Source organism: Marmota monax, unplaced genomic scaffold (genome assembly GCF_021218885.2).
Source record: "Marmota monax isolate L192 unplaced genomic scaffold, Marmota_monax_Labrador192_F-V1.1 WCK01_AAM20220418_F8-fsc00017, whole genome shotgun sequence".
Taxonomy (NCBI): Eukaryota; Metazoa; Chordata; class Mammalia; order Rodentia; family Sciuridae; genus Marmota; species Marmota monax.
The window spans coordinates 4,008,286-4,027,152 of record NW_026695241.1 but is presented as its reverse complement, the minus strand read 5'-3'; the positions used below and the strand labels follow the sequence as shown (position 1 = coordinate 4,027,152).

The 18,867-nt window shown below is 37.1% G+C and overlaps 1 protein-coding gene across 6 annotated transcripts in view; it reads right to left on the bottom strand.

Annotated features, from left to right (window-relative positions):
* Btbd7 (BTB domain containing 7) overlaps positions 1–18,867 on the bottom strand; it is a 120,860-nt gene that overhangs the window by 87,341 nt on the left and 14,652 nt on the right. The window contains exon 1 of one of the 6 annotated variants that reach the window (XM_058577812.1): positions 9,857–11,109. The exons of 3 other annotated variants lie outside the window; for them this stretch is intronic. The gene's annotated coding sequence lies outside the window, so the exon portion shown is untranslated. Of the gene's footprint in view, positions 1–3,531; positions 4,644–9,856; positions 11,110–18,867 lie in introns of those variants that run through there. 2 more of the 6 variants (XM_058577813.1, XM_046440598.2) reach the window with 2 other exon arrangements.

The window sequence follows — 18,867 nt, the reverse complement described above, 5'->3', positions numbered from 1 at the left end:
GCCTGGAGTTCACTCCTCAAAAAAAGAAAAAAACAACAAAAAAATGAGCTCACACTTCATCTCAAAACCCTAGAAAAGGAAGAGCAAAACAACAGCAAATGTAGCAGAAGGCAAGAAATAATTAAAATCAGAACGGAAATCAACAAAATTGAAACAAAAGAAACTACTGAAAAAATTGACAAAACTAAAAGTTGGTTCTTTGAAAAAATAAATAAGATCGACAGACCCTTAGCCATGCTAATGAAGAGAAGAAGAGAGAGAACTCAAATTACTAACATACGGGATGAAAAAGGCAATATCACAACAGACACTACAGAAATACAGAAGATAGTGAAGACATCGATTAATTTCTTAAGTCATATGATTTGCCCAGATTGAGTCAGGAGGATACCCACAATTTAAACAGACCAATAACAATGGAGAAAATAGAAGAAGCCATCAAAAGACTATCAACCAAGAAAAGCCCAGGACCGGATGGGTATACAGCGGAGTTTTACAAAACCTTTAAAGAATTAATACCAATACTTTTCAAGTTATTTCTGGAAACAGAAAAAGAGGGAGCTCTTCCAAATTCATTCTATGAGTCCAACATCACCCTGATCCCGAAACCAGACAAAGACACTTCAAAGAAAGAAAACTACAGACCAATATCTCTAATGAACCTAGATGCAAAAGTCCTCAATAAAATTCTGGCGAATCGGATACAAAAACATATCAAAAAAATTGTGCACCATGATCAAGTAGGATTCATCCCTGGGATGCAAGGCTGGTTTAATATACGGAAATCAATAAATGTTATTCACCACATCAATAGACTTAAAGATAAGAACCATATGATCATTTCAATAGACACAGAAAAAGCATTCAACAAAGTACAGCATCCCTTTATGTTCAAAATACTAGAAAAACTAGGGATAACAGGAACTTCCTCAACATTGTAAAAGCTATCTATGCTAAGCCTCAGGCTAGCATAATTCTAAATGGAGAAAAATTGAAGGCATTCTCTCTAAAATCTGGAACAAGACAGGGATGCCCTCTCTCACCACTTTTATTCAATATAGTTCTCGAAATACTGGCCAGAGCAATTAGACAGATGAAAGAAATTAAAGGCATAAAGATAGGAAAAGAACTTAAATTATCACTATTTGTGGATGACATGATCTTATACCTAGCAGACCCAAAAGGGTCTACAAAGAAACTACTAGAGCTAATAAATGAATTCAGCAAAGTGGCAGGATATAAAATCAACATGCATAAATCAAAGGCATTCCTGTATATCCGCGACAAATCTTCTGAAATGGAAATGTGGAAAACCACCGCATTCACAATATCCTCAAAAAAAAAAAAAAAAAAAAATACTTGGGAATTAACCTAACAAAAGAGGTGAAAGATTTACACAATGAAAACTACAGAACCCTAAAGAGAGAAACAGAAGGAAGATCTTAGAAGATGGAAAAATATTCCCTGTTCATGGATAGGCAGAACTAACATCATCAAAATGGCAACATTACCAAAAGTTCTTTATAGGTTTAATGAAACGCCAATCAAAATCCCAAAGGTATTTCTTGTAGAAATAGATAAAGCAATCATGAAATTCATATGGAAAAATAAAAGACCCAGAATAGCAAAAGCAATTCTAAGCAGGAAGAGTGAATCAGGCGGTATAGCGATACCAGACTCCAAACTATACTACAGAGCAATAGTAACAAAAACAGCATGGTACTGGTACCAAAACAGGCGGGTGGACCAATGGTACAGAATAAAGGACCCAGCGACCAATCCACAAAATTACAATTATCTTATATTTGACAAAGGGGCTAAAAGCATGCAATGGAGGAAGGAGAGCATCTTCAACAAATGGTGCTGGGAAAACTGGAAATCCATATGCAACAAAATGAATCTGAATCCCTTTCTCTGGCCATGCACCAAAGTTAACTCAAAATGGATCAAGGAGCTTGATATCAAATCAGAGACACGGCGTCTGATAGAAGAAAAAGTTGGCTCCAATCTACATATTGTGGGGTCGGGCTCCAAATTCCTCAATAGGACACCCATAGCACAAGAGTTAAAAACAAGAATCAACAAATGGGACTTACTCAAACTAAAAAGTTTTTTTCTCAGCAAGAGAAACAATAAGGGAGGTAAATAGGGAGCCTACATCCTGGGAACAAATTTTTACTCCTCACACTTCAGATAGAGCCCTAATATCCAGAGTATAAAAAGAACTCACAAAATTAAACAATAAGATAACAACCCAATCAACAAATGGGCCAAGGATCTGAACAGACACTTCTCAGAGGAGGACATACAATCAATCAACAAGTACATGAAAAAATGCTCACCATCTCTAGCAGTCAGAGAAATGCAAATCAAAACCACCCTAAGATACCATCTCACTCCAGTAAGATTGGCAGCCATTATGAAGTCCAACAACAACAAGTGCTGGCGAGGATGTGGGGAAAAGGGTACTCTTGTACATTGCTGGTGGGACTGCAAATTGGTGCGGCCAATTTGGAAAGCAGTATGGAGATTCCTGGGAAAGCTGGGAATGGAACCACCATTTGACCCAGCTATTCCCCTTCTCGGACTATTCCCTAAAGACCTTAAAAGAGTGTACTATAGGGATACTGCTACATCGATGTTCATAGCAGCACAATTCACAATAGCTAGACTGTGGAACCAACCTAGATGCCCTTCAATATATGAATGGATTTTAAAAATGTGGCATTTATACACAATGGAGTATTATTCAGCACTAAAAATGACAAAATCATGGCATTTGCAGGGAAATGGATGGCATTAGAGCAGATTATGCTAAGTGAAGCTAGCCAAGCCCTAAAAAACAAAAGCCAAATGTCTTCTTTGACATAAGGAGAACAACTAAGAACAGAGCAGGGAGGAAGAGCATGAGAAAAAGATTAACATTAAACAGGGACGAGAGGTGGGAGGGAAAGGGAGAGAGAAGGGAAATTGCATGGAAATGGAAGGAGACCCTCATTGTTATACAAAATTACATATAAGAGGAAGTGAGGGGAAAGGGAAAAAAAAACAAGGGAGAGAAATGAATTACAGTAGATGGGGTAGAGAGAGAAGAGGGGAGGGGAGGGGAGGGGAGGGGGGATAGTAGAGGATAGGAAAGGCAGCAGAATACAACAGACACTAGTATGGCAGTATGTAAAAACGTGGATGTGTAACCGATGTGATTCTGCAATCTGTATATGGGGTAAAAATGGGAGTTCATAACCCACTTGAATCAAATGTATGAAATATGATATGTCAAGAGCTTTGTAATGTTTTGAACAACCAACAATAAAAAACAAACTATAGGCTTGTTAAAAGTAGAAGAACCTTTACAGATTTTCATCACTTGATACAGTGCTTGTCACTGACACATGAAAAGGGCCAAATAATGTTGAAGGGATTTATATAGGAGCTGATCTGGTCTTTGCAAAGAAGTGTAAAAAGGATCAAAACAAATTCATTTTATCGAAACAGCTAGAAACCGTCTATTTTAATTGGTCTCTCACTTACCTATAACGCTGAAAAGCACAAGGAAAGATGATCTTATTCATGCCTCTGTCATAAATCAACTTGATGCCTAATCCATGCTTCTCTGGGAAATGAAGTTCTCTAAGATCCCTCGGTTGCCCATTCCCATTCCTCATCACTCAATGCTGAGAAATTCTTCCCTAAATAAGGGACATGTTTCCCCTATAGCAGTGAAGGAGAAAATCCATTTGAGTGATTGCAGAAATTAAATAAGGCTTTGGCTTTTCCTGTTTAGATAAAACCCTTTAATCTTTCTTTATATGATAAATATTTTTTAATTTAAATGTTTTTGTCCTTGCTACTAGAATTCAATTTTCTTTTCAGAAATGATATCCCAAACTGAATACATACTTAAATAAATGTATAATATTCTCCTTATAAAAAAAGAATAAAGGGTCCCTTAAGAAGTAGAAACCTTTGGAGCCAGACATGTTATAAGATTCACTTTTTTTTTCTTTATCAAATTAAAGTAGCTATTGAAAGCATTCCAACAAAGAAAAGCCCAGGACAGGATACATTCTCAGCTGAGTTCTACCAGAACTTTGTGGGAGTTTTTCTAATATAACCTATTATTTGAAACAACTGTCCCAATTGTTGAGAGCCACAGCCGAAGGGGCCCCAGCAAACTTCCAGCTGCCAGCAAACTTCCAGCTGCCGGCTGATGATTGGCTCCTCTGCGGTGATGCTCATTGGGCTGTTTCCCTGCCCTTTCAGACCACGGAGCTGCTCATTGGGGGACTTTTTTGGCTCCGCCCACGTGACCCAGCCAATAGGCCTCAAGAGCAGGAGGATTGTGGGAGGTGGAGAGAAGCTTGTGTGGGAGAGAGAGGCCTGTGGAAAGCCGGTGGTGGCAGTTGAGGCTCTGAGGGTTTTTCCTGAGAGGCTGTTTTGTTTGGCGTGTGTGGTTCTAAAAATAAAGTTAGTTTCTTTTGACAAGTGGCTCCTGATTGTGCCCAGCCAGACTGCGGCATTTGGTGGCTCGCACGGGGAGCGACTGAGGGTAAGTGAACTGCTCGCCCCTGAGGGCAGGGCGAGAGGATGGGTAGCCATTTTAAGATTCTTCTTTTGTTATTTTGTTTCACTTTTGTTTTAAGTTGCCTGTCCCTGGAGATGTGTAAGATGGAAGAAAAACCGCTCACATCTGAGGAACAGATAGGGAGAAAGGACGGATGGACATTTCAGGAGGCTACTATAATGATTTTGTGTTGTTCCAATTTTGTTTCACTCAGTTTCAGTTTTGTTAGGCGTTATCTTGTTGGGTTGTATTATAGTAGAAATACGGGATCAGAAATTAGTAAAAAACAAACTGAAAGAGTGGTAAGTAAATTGGTAGAGGAAGGAGGCATCTCAGTAAAATCAAGAACAATCAGGGCATACGTTGATACAATACAAAAATGTAGCCCATGGCTTTTTAAGGAGGAGTTGTTAAATATATCACAATGGAACCATCATGGTGAAGATTTAAAAAGAATAGAAAAGAAAAGCCCAGGGACTCTGCCAGTTGGCACATTGCCATTGTGGACGTTCATATCTTGTTTGCTTAGTCCAAAGCCTTCAGTTCAGACAATGGTAGAGGAAGGAGAAGACATAATGATTCAAGTAAAAGAGAAGGTCTCTCAAGTTAGTCAGACAGAGGAAAAGATTCAAGTAAAAGAGAAGGCCTCTCAAGCTAGTCAGACAGAGAAAGAAAGTGTAAAACAGAAAAAGCCATCAGGGGGAAAGTTACAACAGGAGACTGCTACTAACACCTTTCTATCACCAGAGGACGTAAGTGTCCAACCAACAGCACCACCTCTACAGGAGACTGCTACTAACACCTTTCTATCACCAGAGGACGTAAGTGTCCAACTAACAAGGCCACCTCCATATGCTGGGAGGTCCCCAACCCCCGCAGTTGATAGTTGGGATCCTGAGACAAGATCTCAAATATTAACATGCCCTGTATTTGAGGCAGGAGGGCAGTGATTTTACCAAATTTTAAATTTCAAAACAGTGAAGCAGCTAAAAGAGGCTGTAACAACCTATGGTCCTCAAGCACCCTTCACTGTAAGCATGGTCGAATCCATTACCAACTTGAACATGACGCCAGCAGATTGGGCTAATATGTGTAAAGCTGTGCTAAATGGAGGACAATACCTGTTATGGAAGGTTGCCAATTAGGAATTTTGCAAGGAGACGGCTAGGCGAAATACAGCAGCTGGTTATCCTCAGAGAAATCTACATATGTTGTTAGGAAAGGGACCTTATGAGGATCAGCAGCAACAAATTGCATATGATCCTGGTGTATATGCACAAATTGCTGTAGATGCAATTAAGGCATGGAAGACTTTACAAGGACATGGAGGTTTACAAGGTCAATTATCTAAGGTAATACAAGGAGCTAATGAACCTTATGCTGAATTTGTAGATAGGCTTATTCAAACAGCTACCAGTGTTTTTGGGAATACAGAACAAGCAATGCCATTACTAAAACACCTGGCTTATGAGCAAGCGAATCGTTGGTGCAGAGATATCATTAGACCATGGAAACATGAAGATTTAAACACATATATTAAATTATGTAGAGACATTAATGAACAAGAGCAAGTCGTGGCAGCTGCAGTAAAACAGGCTTTAGATGCCAGAGACATTAATGAACAAGGGCAAATTGTGGCAGCTGCAGTAAAACAGGCTTTAGATGCCAGGCCAAGAACATGCTATAATTGTGAACAGGACATTTTAAAAGGAATTGCCCCATTGGAAGAGGGTTTAACAAAACTAGGTATCAAAGGAGTAGAATACCAGGTATTTGCCCACGATGCCGTAGAGGGAGACATTGGGCTAATAAATGCCGTTCTCAAACCACCATAGAGGGTACTCCATTATCAAAAAACGAACAAGGACCAGGTGTTTATCCACGATATCGTGGAGAAAGGCATCGGGCTCCATTGCCAAAAAATGGACAGGGGGGCCCAATGCTCCGGGGCCCAAAACCACAAATATACGGAGCACTGGAGGAACCCAGCAACCCCATCAGGGTAGTGCCCAGGACACATTGTCCATCAGATCCCTCATCAGACAAACCAGAGGGAGCGCAGGTTTGGATATCTGCGCCTCCGCCAGAGCAGTACTAACTCCAGAGATGGGAGTTCAAATCATTCCCACAGGGGTGAAAGGACCTCTATCCAAAGGAACAGTAGGCTTATTATTGGGACGCAACTCTTCTACTCTAAAAGGAATTATGATAAGTCCTGGGGTAATTGATCCCGATTATGAAGGTGAAATAAAAATTATAGCCAGTTCTCCAAAGGGTATATCAGTAATTTCACCAGGAGATAGAATAGCACAGTTACTAATAATACCCAGCCTACATGATAAATTTTCCAGTCGTACTGTAGAAAGAGGTTCCAAGGGATTAGGCTCCACAGGTGTAGATTGGGCTATGCTTTCTTTAAATTTAGATTCTCTCCCCATGCTAAAACTAAATATTCAAGGACATGAATTTAATGGGCTACTGGATACAGGTGCAGACCTTAGCATCATCTCTCGTCAAGAATGGCCAAAACATTGGCCATTACAACAAGCCACTCAAACGCTTCGAGGCCTAGGAGTGGCAACTAATCCCCATAGAAGTGCAATGGTATTAGATTGGAAGGATCCTGAAGGATGTGAAGGAACTATACAGCCATATGTATTGGATCATCTTCCCGTAAATTTATGGGGACGAGATGTCCTAGATCAATTAGGTTTGACATTAACAAATAACATCAACCAAAATGCACCCACTATTATGACTAGACAAGGTTTTAGGAAAGGAAAAAGATTAGAAAAACAAGAACAAGGTATAGCAGCACCAATACAAATAGATCAAGGAACAGAAAGACATGGGTTGGATTTTCAGAAAGGGCCACTGAGACAATAAAAATTACTTGGAAATCAGAAAGACCAGTATGGGTTCCTCAGTGGCCCCTGACTAAAGAAAAGATACAAGCAGCCCATGACCTGGTCAAACAACAATTAGCGGAAGGACATATACAACCTTCTGTATCTCCCCATAATACTCCCATTTTTGTCATCAAAAAGAAATCTGGTAAATGGAGATTATTGCAAGATTTAAGAGCCATTAATAATGAGATGGTTATTATGGGACCTGCTCAATCAGGGATTCCTCAATTGTCTGCTTTGCCAAAAACCTGGTATGTTTTAGTTATAGATATTAAAGATTGTTTTTTTTTCAATTCCAATTCATCCTGAGGATAGTCCACGTTTTGCATTTACTATCCCTGCACTGAATCATGAAGGTCCTGATCAGAGATATGAATGGAAAGTACTCCCTCAACGGATGCCTAACAGGCCAACTATGTGTCAAATTTATGTTAACAAAGTAATCCAGCCACTTAGAAATCAAAATCCTGAACTACAAATATTTCACTATATGGATGATGTATTATTAGCACACAGAGATAAAAACACATTGCTAGAATGTTATGCCACACTTACAAACTTATTAAAAAATTATAATCTAGAGATAGCAATAGATAAAGTACAATTAAATTTTCCAATTAATTATTTAGGAGTTCTATTATCGTCAACCATGGTCCGTCCACCAAAAATTCAAATATGAGTAGATCAACTCAAATCACTTAATGACTTTCAAAAGTTATTAGGAGACATAAATTGGATAAGGCCTTATTTAGGTATACCAACAGGAGAGTTGGGACCTTTATTTGATATCCTAAAAGGTCCATCAGATCCAAATTCACCCCGAATGTTAACGCCTGAAGCAAGAAAGGCATTAAAAATCATTGAAACATATATGGAAAATATGCATTTGGATAGAATTGATATAAGTTTGCCTTTATTATTTATTGTACTACCAACAAAAAATATTCCTACAGGAGTATTTTGGCAAGAAGGTCCATTATTATGGATACATTTATCTTATTCTCCTAACACTATTCTTACTAGGTATCCTGAGCCTGTAGGACAATTAATACTCAAAGGAATAAAAGCAGCAAAGGGAGTGTTTGGAATTTCTCCCAATAAAATTATTACTCCATATACTATGAATCAAATTGATGAGTTAGCTAATGAGTTAAATACTTGGGCAATAATCATGTGCAAATCTAATGTTACATTTGATAACCACTTACCATCTAATCCTTTATTGTCTTTTTGGTCATTGCATCCTGTAATTTTTCCAAAAATGACAAGAAAAACACCTATCATGAATGCTCCAAATATATTCACTGATGGGTCAAATAATGGTACAACAGCAGTAGTTACCCCTGATCAAACTTTTACATTTTTACTACCCAAACAATCAGCTCAAAAGGTAGAGCTTAATGCAGTTTTACAAGCTTTTGTGATGTTTAAAGATTCTGTATTTAATTTATTTTCTGATAGTCAGTGTATAGTTAATGCTATAGTATCCCTTGAAGATGCTGGTAGGATTTCCCCTTCCTCTACTGTTTTCTCTTTGCTTTCCACTATACAAAGTCTAATCTGGGACAGAAAAGATCCATTCTTTATAGGACATATCAGGGCACATACAGGATTGCCTGGAGCCCTTAGTTTGGGCAATGATTTAGCAGATAAAACTACACATGACATACATATTTTCTCTACACTAGAAGAAGCTATAAATTTTCATAAAAAGTTCCATGTCAATGCTAATACTTTACAAAAGTGTTTTAAAATAACTAAGGAACAAGCTAGACAAATAATAAAACAATGTCAAAATTGTGTGACCTTTTTACCACAAGTTAATCTTGGAGTCAATCCTAGAGGATTGATACCTAACCATATTTGGCAGATGGACGTCACACACTTGCCAGAACTTGGAAAATTAAAATATTTGCATGTTACAGTTGATACTTCTTCTGGATTTTTGATGGGCTCCCTTCATGCCGGAGAAAAAACTAAAGATGTTATAGCTCATTGCTTACAAAATTTTGCCACTGTGGGTGTTCCAAAACAGTTAAAAACAGATAATGCCCCTGGTTATACTTCTACCTCTTTTAAACAATTTTGCTCAACATTTGGCATTACTCATATAACAGGAATCCCATACAATCCACAGGGACAAGGCATAGTTGAAAGAGCTCATCAAACTATTAAAATGTACTTATTAAAGCAAAAAGAAGGAATTGGGAAGGGGTATATATTCCCCAAAGATAAACTTAAAATAACCCTTTTTACTCTAAACTTTTTAAATTTGGATTCATCAGGACTTAGTGCTGCGGAAAGGCATATGTGTCCAAAAAATGTACATAAGCCCAAGGTACTTTGGAAGGATATTCTAACAGGACAATGGAAAGGTCCTCACCCAGTAATTGTCTGGAGTCGGGGGTCTGTTTGTGTGTTTCCACAGGGAGAACAGCAGCCGATTTGGATTCCAGAGAGATTAACCAAGGTCCTGACCCAGTGATTGTCTGGAGTCGGGGGTCTGTTTATGTGTTTCCACAGGGAGAACAGCAGCCGATTTGGATTCCAGAAAGATTAACTAAAGCGATTTCTACAGACCAAAAAGAAGATGATTTGGCTCAAATCCATAACAACTGATATCCAAAACTCCAGTTTGGCTATTCTTACATCTGCAACAGAACCAGGATGCTTTTTTCAATATCTATTTTATTATTGCCCTTTGCCATATCATGAAGTTCTATTTTGTTTTTTGAGCTCATACAGACCTAGGTTAATGTTTTGCTGATCAGTTCTATTTTTTGACTATAGAGTTTTAAAACATTGCAATGGAGATTTCACCTGTAAAGTTATAAGGCCTTTACTATAATGTTATGTGTTGTATGTATTATATTATGTGTGAACACTTGTGTTTTGTGTTATATGTTTGAATGTACGTATGTCCATATATCATATATGATGAGCGCTCATGATAATGGATCCAAATTTTTTTTTCACGTGATTTATATGGTTTAATTTAAATTGGGTAAACAACTGTTGAGGATTGTTTTAATATGTATACAAAAAAGAAGGTTAACAGATCTGTTTGTTTACTTTCACCTTTCCTTTTCATTATATTTAATAATTCTCTTAAAGATAATGTAAATTGTTAAGAAAATTGTTTTCTTTTAGTGCCTTCTGTAATGTTACATAATTTTTTCTTTAGCCATTATTGCCAGAATTCCTATCTTCATCCCAGTGCTGGTGAAGACAATGTAAATTGTTAAGAAAATTGTTTTCTTTTAGTGCCTTCTGTAATGTTACATAATTTTTTCTTTAGCCATTATTGCCAGAATTCCTATCTTCATCCCAGTGCTGGTGAAGTCAAAGATAAAACCAATCTACAGCTTCTGCAATAGCCATCACTGAACTGCTTGCAGAACTTGCCTGGACACATTGTGAACTCACCTGTATGCATTGTGAACTATCTGTTGGTGCAGCGACTTGTGGTAGTGTTGGGGTATTTTTGCTGATGATGTCATTGGTGGTACAATTTTTCCAAAAGGAGCCGTCAATTGGCTTGGTGTATCTTCTTCCCTTCTGCTTGTCATGATCGTCCAGCTAAAATTTGGGGGCCAACAGAGGTGAGGCAAAGAACCTCACACCCCCCCCCCCCCCCCGGCTGGTACAAAGACCTCTCCACAGGTGTGGCTGTATACTGGACCGGTAGTCAGTGACGGGTAAGATCCAATTGCAATGGTACCAACCTAAGGACCATATGTACTATTGGACAACCTAAGGCAGGCACGGTCCCTAAGCCACATGCTTGTTGTTTAAACAGAGAGGGGGAGATGTTGAGAGCCACAGCCGAAGGGGCCCCAGCAAACTTCCAGCTGCCAGCAAACTTCCAGCTGCCGGCTGATGATTGGCTCACAGCGGCCCCAGCAACATCTAGCTGATTGGCTCCTCGGCCCCAGCAACATCTAGCTGATTGGCTCCTCTGCGGTGATGCTCATTGGGCTGTTTCCCTGCCCTTTCAGACCACGGAGCTGCTCATTGGGGGACTTTTTGGCTCCGCCCACGTGACCCAGCCAATCGGCCTCAAGAGCAGGAGGATTGTGGGAGGTGGAGAGAAGCTTGTGTGGGAGAGAGAGGCTTGTGGAAAGCCGGTGGTGGCAGTTGAGGCTCTGAGGGTTTTTCCTGAGAGGCTGTTTTGTTTGGCGTGTGTGGTTCTAAAAATAAAGTTAGTTTCTTTTGACAAGTGGCTCCTGATTGTGTCCAGCCAGACTGCGGCACCCAATGATATCTTTTTCCCCTATTAAAATGCACTTTTAAAAGAAGATTAAAGTACATCACACTAATACTAATCTATGCAACAGTCTTTTAGGTGTAACTAAGAATTTTCAAGCTAAAAAAAAAAAAATGAGGGAAAGAACACTGAGACATGAGATGAACATGGTTTAGAATTTTGGCTCTAGTGAGGAGTTAATTTAATTTTGGGAATAGGAGGTATGTTTGATTGACTTTTCTAAAATAAAATTATATATTGTTTGTGTTCTCTTAGTATTTCTAGTTATAATTTTTTTAAAAAATGTTTTGTGGTGTTGTTGATGGAAAGTAAAGCCTCACCACATGCTAAACAAGCATTCTAACCCAGTTATGGAAAAAAATATCTGCTATAAACATAATAAGCATGGTCTAAAGTTCATTCTCTCAGCTTTTTAAAATTATTTGAAAAAGAAAATCTTCAAAGAGTTATAACCTAGGAATAGTCACTAAGGAAGTCTTATAGATAATATTTCTTAAAGAGGGTAAGAAAACCCAAATCAATAAAAGAATCATTAAAAGAGATATTCAATTATTAGAGTTCTAAAATGATGTTTTTAAAGTAATTATCAGCAGTAGTGTATATTAACTGTACCAAATAATGAGTTTCACTGTGAGATTTCCATATATGCATATAACATGCTTTGATCACATCTTCCCTATTATCTCCTGTAACCCCTTCACCCTAACCCTGGTCTTCTTCCTCTTTCCTGATAGTTCCCCTATTACTTTCACATTGTCATCCCCTCTTCCCAGATTCCACATGAGAAAACATCAACACTTGTCTTTCTGAGTCTGACTGACTTCCTTGAATATGACGGTCTCTAGTTCCATCCTGGAGATGACATAATGCAAATGACATAATCTTTCTTTTTGGGTGAATACTATTATTCCATTGTGTATCACATTTTCTATATCCATGCATCCCCCAATGAGCACCTAGGTTGATTCCATAACTTACAGTGTTGCGATAAACATGGATACGCAGGTTATCTCTTTTATATGCCCACTTTGATTCCTTCAGGTAAATAACCAGGAGTGGTATATGTATTTTCTCATTCATGAAAATTAAATCTATATTAAATACTAAACTTGAAAACTACTGTGTAATCAGATGTATATTAAGATTTACTTTAATTAGTATGTCAATATTTATGGTTACCCTTAAGGAAATGTTTTGCCTTCTATTAACAGAATTTGAAAAGTTGGGATTTGTTCTGAGTCTTAAGAAAATTTAAAGGTTACAGGAACATATCACAATATACAAAGAGCATATCTGCTAAATGTTCTCTTCTCCATCTACCCCAAAATCTTAATTTTTTTCTAACCTCATTTAGAAGAATAATACGTTACTCATAAGAGTATACAGAAAGGTAATTCCCTAAAATCTACTCTCCCCACAAAGATAACTTGAACAATCTAATTTCAATTTTTCTAGGGTTTTAACATAACTTTAAATAGAATATAACAAGAGTTTTGTGAAAAGTTATTTTCATAGCATATCAGCATTGTAGGAACACTGCCACATAAAAAATTTTACTTTGTCTTTAAAAATCCTAAGGCATGAACCTGTAATCCCAACACTCAGGAGGCTAAGGTAGAAGAATCACCTGAGCTCAGTAATTCAAGACCAGCCTGGACAATATGGTGAGCCCCTCTTTGAAAACTATGGGCTGGAATTGTGGCTCAGTGGTACATTGCTTGCCTAGCACGAGTGAGGCACTGATTTTGAGTCTCAGCACCACATATAAATAAACAAAGCCCACTGACAATTAAAACAATATTTAAAAAAATAGATGTCTACATAGAACTGCATTATGTATATACACCATAATTTACACAACCAAATCTATAGAGGTTCACATCCAAGTTTTCAATATTATAAACGGTGTTACAATGCTGTTACATTTTTACCCATTCAATCTCATTAGAATAAATTTCAAAAAGTATGATTATTAGATTAAAAGATATATATTTCTAATTCTGAGATGTGCTGTCAGAAAAGGTGCAATTTATATTTATGGCACCTTTCATGAAAATGTACAAAACGCTGGGCGTTACTAACTTCTGCAATCTGATAGATGAGAAATGATGCCACTGTTATTTTAATTATTAATTATTAGGGAAACCGAATTTCAATATATTTATTAGTCCCTTTTCTAATATTTATTTTTTAGGTGTAGATGAACACAATATTTATTTTTAATGTGGTGCTGAGGATCGAACCCGGGTCCCACCCATTCTAGGCGAGTGCTCTACTACTGAGCCACAATCCCAGCCCCAGTCCCTTTACTGCTTTATAATTTTTGCCCATTTTTTTCCTATTCGGCTGTTCTTTTAATTGATTTGCAACACTTTCTATATTAATGTGAAAATATAAAGAGACTACTCAAATTAACTTGTTAAAACTTCATGGCTTTTGTCATAAATGTTTAGGTTTCTTTTTTTTTTTTTTTTTTTGGTGGTGCTAGGGTTTGAACCCAGGGCCTTGTGTATGCAAGGCAAGTACTCTACCAACTGAGCTATATTCCCAGCCCAGATTTTTTTTTGTTTTGTTTTGTTTTTTACATAGTCAATATTGTCAGTCTTCTCCTTTTCAACTTCTGGCTTTCACATTTCTTGCTGTAAACGTTTTTGTCAGAAAACAAATTTATATGTAAGGAATTACGACAATATTTGATAAAATTCTTTCAATTTGTGTTATAATCTCTAAATTAGACTACGAGGGTAAACACTTTAATCAGGACAGAAAGCTCAAATTAGAGTTTATAGTACAATTATTATTGCTTAGGTAATTCACTGTACCATTTCAAATATTTTTATTAAATCCTAAATATGACTATAACTCAATTACCTGTTTCTGGGAAATGAGATGGATAGATTTCCTAAATAACTGAAGGATGCTTTGAGTAGCCACAGAAATGCACAGTGTTCAGCCTGTCCTCCACTTCAACTTCCTGAGTCCTCTGAGCCTTTGTCCTGTTATTTGTACAACAGGTATTTCTCTTCAGTCATCAATAGGCCTGACCTCTAGAGTACTACCTAAACCATTTCTAAACTGCCTTTCCTAAGCTTTTGTTAATGCCTTTCTGTTTTCGACTACAAACTAGAAAACACATAAGGACTGACAAGGGTCAGATGAAAAAACATTATGCCAAAATAAGGAAATCTCTATCCTCAAGTGGTAAAGTAAAAGCTTTGTCATAACTATACCTCAGAAATTCAAGTATACTTATTTCTTTATTTTATTACTATTATTTTTTTTTTTGGTACCAGAGATTGAACCAGGGGCATTTAAACCACTGAGGCACATCCCCTGCCTTTATTACTGTAAGACAGGGCTTTGCTCAATTGCTGAAGCTGGCCTCAAATTTGCAATCTTCCTGTCTCAGCCTCCCTAGTTGCTGGGATTATAGGCGTGTGCCACTGCGCATGGCAGGATTCATGTTATTTTAACCTGATAGTTTTAAAAGTTTACTTACTCATAACTTTGCAGATGTTCATGTAAGCTGAGGTTGCCAGAAGCTTAGCAGATAAGTGAATGGTATTAAAGGTTGTAGAGCCTCAACTACTAAAAGATGGACAACACTGCAGATGAGAGCTTGCCTATGCCACAAACTCTTAAATGCTAATGAGGTTTTCAAATAATAATAAATTTTAAACACAAATGACAAACAGAAAAAGTACACTGAAATAATCTCTCAAATAACAGCCTTGTATTTTTCACATTTTTAAAAATATGTCAAATTTTAACTCAAGTATTAGCCAAAAAAGTTTTATTTGACTCCATTCTTAATGTAAACACAAATAGTTTAACAGTTAAGCAATTTCAAGGTAAAATTAAAAGACTATTAAATTTCCATGGAAAAATGACATTTTTAAAAAATATTTTTAGTTGTAGATGGACACAATATCTTTATTTTTATTTTTATGTGGTGTGCTGAGGATGGAACCCAATGCCTCACATGTGCAAAACAGGAGCTCTACCACTGAGCTACACCCCCAGTCCCAAAATGTCATTCTTAATATAGTCAACTATTAACTCTCCCGGGAAAAAAAAACTGAAGCAATATGAACAATTCCCTGAACTGCAAATACACATAAAATTTGGAATACACATTTTTTTTTCTAATAGATATGCTTCAAAAATTCTGTTATGTTTATCCATTACCTTCTAAACTCACCTTATCACTTTCCTGTTATCTTGGTCCACTTGAAACAATCTTCTCCCTGCTGTTCTTTTTTAAAACATGCCATGCATTTTCTCACCTCAGAGCTTTAGTAATTGCTACCCTTCCAACTGGAAAAGCCTTCGACCAAATAGCCAAACAGCTCATTCCTCTCCTCCTTCATGCCCAGTCACCGTTATCAGCAGTATTCCATGACAGAACCATTAAAAAAAAAAAAAAAAACCACAAGCCCTTAGCTCAGTGGTAGAGCACCTAACAAGTGTGAGGCCCTGAGTTCCATCACCAGCTGGCAAAGATGCACTTTACACTGTCCCGCACCAGGAATATCTGACACATCTGTTTATTTTTGCAATGTATATACTTAAAACTTGCACAATCCCTTCTGTGTGTTTGATTTGATAAATTAACCACAACTTCCAAGGAGTGGAATCTTTGTTGATTTTTTAAAAATTATTTCAGTTGTAGATGAACGCAGTACCTTTATTTTATTTATTTTTATATGGTGCTAAGGATCAAATCCCAGTGTCTTCCACATGTGAGGAAAGTACTGTACCACTGAGCCACAACCCTGGCCCCTCTTTGTCAATTTATTTTTTTTTACCTTTATTTATTTTATGTGGTGCTGAGGATCGAACCCAGGGCCTTGGGCGCGCTAAGCAAGCACTCTACCGCTAAGCTACAACCCCAGCCCCCCCTTTGTTGATTCTTAAGGAACCAAATGTCATTCTCTTGTGCTAATGTAAGATGTGACTCTCAGAGTATAGTTCTCCATGTATTCCTGATTACATTTTCTCTTAAGAGAAATATGGATTTAATCAGTTGGTAACAAACCTCTGAAAACCTAAGACAAACAAGCTGTTTTTAAATTTTTTTTTCTAGGGAACATGACCTCAGTTATTCTCAACTTCTAAGTTTACTTAATCATCTTTAAAATCACAGAAAAAGACTGTTTTCACAATTCAGTACTTTTTATTATGTTCATGGAGCCTCATAACCAATTTTAGAACACTTATCACCTCCAAAAAGGTCCATAACCATTAGCAGTTACTCCCAACTTCCCCTTAATTCCCTAACTGTAGAAAAACTACTAATCAAATTTCTACCTCTATATATTTTGAACACTGGCATAAATGGAATTATATTACACATGGTCTTTTGTGACTACCTTCTTTCATTTAAATATAATGTTTAAGGTTCATCCAAAATGGAACATGTACAAGCATTTCATTTCTATTTTATCTGTTGTATAATATTCCAGTGTATGGATATACTACATTTATTTTTATTCATTCATCCATGCATTGATAGATTATATTTGAATTGTTTCCACTTTTGTCATTATGAATAATGCTGTTATAAACATTTTTGTACAAAATGGACATGTTTCATGTCTTTTGAGTATATAACTAGGAGTGAAACTAACATGTATCTTTGATTATTTTCTTTTTTTTGACCATTCTGACCATTCAATCATTTATTCCATCATTCTTACTATTCATATGGAGACTGAAGAAGAAATTTTAGCCACTTTCACAGTGTTATACAGATCCAAAATTTTAGGTGTGGGATAAAATGACTGAGTAAAATTCCTGAGTCAACCCATAGCCCTGTTATTCAGTGTGATGTCACCATGTACCCACAGAACTCTGGATACATATGAAAGATTAACTGAAGGACATTTGATGTGGTTCCTACTGCCCAGCAGCTGAATATCTCTCAGGACTTGACTGAATAACCTGTATTTTATGTAAAAGATGCCCCAGCACTATTGAAATGGTGGGACTATTTTCTCTAACACACATATCTGGGAACAAAATGAAAACATGTGGCATTTCTTACTACAAATAATTGAGAAGGAGGCCCTACAAGCTGTCTATGTACTTTCCTGGAAGAGATTATGAATGTAAAAACATCAAAAAAGGAATTGCTGGAAAAAATAGAAGGTGGAAAAAAAAATAACATCCAAAACTATAATATTACTAATATCCAATAATTAAAGTTTGACAAATGAGGCCAATCTTATATAAGGATTTTTTTTTTAATCTAAGCTAGGAAATCTTCAGTATACTAATTAAATCTTTCAAGCCAAGATTAGATAGTGACAAATAATAAACCAATAACTAACACTCCTATACTGCTTCATATGGGTCGCGCACATATCTGCATGCACGCTCCAATAACAGTAGCAGCAAAGTACCATCCAATCTCCTTCTACTCATGATTTAAACTGAGGAAGAAGTAATTACATAAGAATGACATGTTCACCCAGCTAGAAAGTGGTGGGACATGAGTTGAACAAAGGCCATGTGGGTGCAGGATACATACTATGAAATCCCTCACAAATCTGCACTTCCATAAAAACAAAACAAAACAAACAAACAAAAAAAAAACTGAAAATGGGTATGTTGGGGTTATTTTGCTGAAAGATTTCTATTTTCACTGTCCAACTTTCATATCGACAGTCTTTGATGAACAATTTCTATGTAAGTAGCACTATTTCAGATACTGCAGTTTCAAAGCCAAATCTACCCTTAAGAAATCAGACAAAGCTTGGTAGGAATTCAGCAATATAATTTATGTACAGAGGTGTACTGGTGAATATGTTGATAATTAAGCAGAAATCCTTTCTACCTCCTACCTGTCCCCACAAAATGGAATGAGAATGTGGAAGTATCTGAAGCTATTTCCTAGAAGATTCCTGTTTACAATGGTCCAAAATTGACATCAACAGGCTTGGTAAACAATTTTAATCTAACCATCATGCCTGGCATACTGAAGATCCAAAGACAAATACGACGGCACCCTTAGGAAATCTGTAGTTCCAGGTACTTGGGAGTCTGAGACTAGAAGGTCACAATATTGAGGTCCACATGGAAAACTCAGTGAGACTATATCATATGTGGGAAGCTGAGCCAGGAGC